Source organism: Lolium rigidum, unplaced genomic scaffold (genome assembly GCF_022539505.1).
Source record: "Lolium rigidum isolate FL_2022 unplaced genomic scaffold, APGP_CSIRO_Lrig_0.1 contig_10549_1, whole genome shotgun sequence".
Lineage (NCBI taxonomy): Eukaryota > Viridiplantae > Streptophyta > Magnoliopsida > Poales > Poaceae > Lolium > Lolium rigidum.
The window spans coordinates 15,825-19,332 of NW_025899794.1; the positions used below are offsets into that span (position 1 = coordinate 15,825).

At 51.4% G+C, this 3,508-nt stretch overlaps 1 long non-coding RNA gene across 1 annotated transcript; it reads right to left on the reverse strand.

The window, feature by feature from the left end:
* Positions 1-228: 228 nt before the first annotated feature.
* LOC124680229 lies at positions 229-1,003 on the reverse strand. Its single transcript, XR_006995453.1, has 3 exons — positions 936-1,003; positions 641-709; positions 229-241 (listed from the first exon to the last, which is right to left on the reverse strand). It is a non-coding gene; the product is annotated as an uncharacterized LOC124680229 (long non-coding RNA).
* Between the last annotated feature and the right edge of the window lie 2,505 nt (positions 1,004-3,508).

The following is a 3,508-nucleotide window of genomic DNA, read 5'->3' on the forward strand; positions in this document are numbered from 1 at the left end:
CAAACTAAGTTTCCTTGATTCATCTGCTATTGATATCTTCATGATCACTATTTATATTTCCAACACCATAAAGTGAAGTGTAAAAACCAGTATGCGAGAAGCACTACTAAAAATATTACCAACATGGCACACATGGCCTAATTAACGTAATCAGGAAGCAGAGAGGCAGCAAAACACCTTGAAGGTGCAGGACCCATCTGCCGCCGCCGCCGACTCCCCGAGCTGCAAAACATGCCGTTGTCTGCCCCCAACCAACACCAGCCGATGTCACCGGCACACAAAATATATGTTATTTTCAGTAAATTAATGTGTCAGCTCAAATCACACACCAACCATAAGATGCATGCTTGGACAGGGGAAACAAGTATGGTAAAAAGATGCTACTCCTAGTCATTATTGCTTACTACGCAACCAATCTAGAGGCAAAAAAGCGAGATAGATTAAACAAAACTGAAAATAACTACAAAGATTATCAGTATTCAATTTGATGAACATGCGGAGAAAATTAAATTTGAGGGTAGACCAATGTAGCTGAAACTACAAATTATATAAACATAAATTAATGGCAGAATTGATTGTCATATGAAAGGTCCTGGTTTCACTCAGCAGCTTAAAAAGCGGAGGGACTGAAAGGGCTCACCTCAAAGCAGCCAAGTAGAGGGCTTGATCTGTAAGCACTCTATGTGCCAAAGCAAACCCGGTAACGAAACTGCAATCAAAACACAACAATTATAGACCATAGGCATCCGAATAGCGAGCAAAATCAAGCATTGGCCTCTTTTTGGCAGTTCGGCCTTTTTAATTTTAAGATTAACATTCGGAGAAAACAAGCAACCCTGACGAAAGAGCGCACATATTTGAGAAATATCATATGTAGTTGGATAGAGTACATGAGAATAAACAGGGAAAAGCTAGAGAGAAGAGGATGAGCACACCTGGGGCAGCAATGGAGTCCACGAAGGCCAATGGTGGTTGTTGTCGCTCTCGGTGAATCCCTAGACATTCAAACTCTAGCTGCGAAATAAAATAAAATTAGGGTGGAAGGAATCAAAAGGAGTCAGTAAAAATAAAGAGAAGATGATGCTCCCAGGGGGAGAGAAGGAGCTCAGTTGTGTCAAATGGGATGCTCTTCTCTGACCTTGTGCAAAGACTGGCCGTCGCCACCCTCCACAGGACGCGCTCCAGCAGTGCCTCCTCTCGCCCGCCACCACCATCGTCTCGTCCGCCTCCATTGCGCTCGCCAGTCATCCTCCACGCCGCCGCCCATCTCGCGGACGCGCTCCAAGACCTGCTCCCACCCGACATCGCCCCATCCAATTCATCCAATATTAGGCCTGACTATGCAACACGATATATGAATCCACCACATAACATTAGAAAAATAATGATGATGCAACAAAATCTCTAAATGAGCAACAATCCCGTTATTCCAACTACATCCAATTCTTACAGTAATCAGACAGTCATGGACTTTAATTTATAAACTTTAATAAGCCAATTCTGCAACCAACCTATATTCTGAAAATCACCCATTGATAGAAATACAGAGGATGCTGCAGGTAGGCACAGTCACCAAAGATAAACGGAACAATCCCTACTCGAGCTCATTGCGGATCCTTCAAAGCCTGCCGCTGCACGTATATAAAAAGGGAAAAGACCAAATCAGCTCAACGGATTCACCAAATAATCGACAAGTAAAAATCAAGAAACGGAAACCAGCAGCAGCACAAAAAGGCTCGAACAAAAGAAGGTGCCTCCCTTGAACGACAAGAGAAGTGCGCCTGGCTTGAATGTGTACCTGTGCTGATGGTCGATGGGCGCCGCCGCTGCAGGTTTCTTGACCGCATCCAGGGCCAGCCTGCTCAAGAGAAGGAGCGGCGCCACGCCGCGTGCTCCTCCGCTCCCTCCTCCTGCTCCTCCCCGCACTCTCCCCCCGACGGCTCGCACCAGCTCCACAGCCTCTCCACGCCCGAACTCGACGCCGCACTCTGTGGCCACGCAGAAGGTCGCTGCCGCCAGCTTGGCGCGCATCGCGTGCCACCGTTGCTGCCGCGTCCAGCAACCGCCGTCGCTCAACGCGCGGTCCCTGCCGCCGTCGGCTCCCGCGTCAAGCGACGCTGGCAGGGGAATCGAAGCCGGGGATGCGCCGTTGCCGCTGCCAGTCGATGCGCCGTCGCCGGTTCTGGTCTCCCCCGCGCAAGATCCTCTTCTCGTCGCCGCCAAACCACCGCCGCGCTAGCACCGCATCCACCACACCACCGCGTTTCCGCCCGGACCAGCATCGCGAGTCAACCACACCGCCGCACATCCGCCAGCCAATGGACGCGCATCCACTCGGATTGGGGGAGGAGCAGAGGAGGCCATGATTGGAGAGAAGAGGAGGATTGGAGAGAAGCGGAGGCTGCACATTGGTGAGTAGTTTCCCGATCTAGTTTGAGAGGAGAGGCGGCGCAGGCACAACGAGGGAGAGCGCGCGAGGAGACGGCGATGGCGGCGCGGGAGGGAGAGGAATGGGAGAGCCAGGGGATTGGAGGAGGCGGCTGATTGGGGGAGGAGGAGAGGAGGTGGGGGACGTCATCTAGGTTTTCACCCGTCCAAGAAAATGAAGGCGATGCGAAATGCTGCCGTATCTGTCTCTTGTTGGCGGCCCCGCACGCTTTCGGGCCCGAGTGTCATGGACCGTTAATGAGTAGCGTCAGGTTGAAAAAGAAAATACCGCATCTAACGGCCAGGGTGAAACGTGGGCTCGCGAATTCACTGTACAGGGTAAATCGGACGACCACGATGGTTTTGCCCCTTTTGAGGCCTCCTGGAGGCGGGTACTCTAGGAACATTTATAGGAGAAATTTGTTCTTCCTCCCTTATTCCCCCAATAGCTTTTGTAGCTTTGTTGGAATTTGGGAGAGAAGAACTTGGGCATCTTAGTGGTGTTCTTAGCTATTGCATTAGGTGCATCGGTTTGGGTTCTCTCCGGGGTTTCGATCTCGTAGAGGGCATGTTGACCTTAGTGGTGTTGTTGCCTTAGTGGCCTTGTTGCCTTTGTGGTGTTCTAGCCTTTGTGGCCTTGTAGCCTTTGTGTCTTTGCCGTCTTTGTGGCGTTGTAGCCTTTGTGGCGGTGCTGCCTTTGTGGAGTGTGTTAGCCTTTGCGGTTTTGGAGACGGTTGTGGCGCGTTGGTGTCTTGGTGGCTTTGTTGCCGGTGTGGCGTGTTGTAGCCTCTTGTGGCCTTGTACTTGAGAGCCTCCGTGTTGTGGAGTTGCCTCAAGCTTGATACTTGGGGTTTTGCCCAAGCTTGTACGGGTTCGGTGACCACCCTCAAGGGTCCCTTAGTGGATCGAGGCTTTCCCCTTGGTGGAAAGGCTCGAGGAGAATACGGTGGCCCTAGTGGCTCATTGGGGTGCCTTGTGCCTCCACACCGCTCCATACGGAGACGTAGCACCCTTGGGTGTGAGCTTCGGGATACATCATCGTCTCCTCGTGCAGTGGTTACTTCTCAACCCGAGCTCCTTT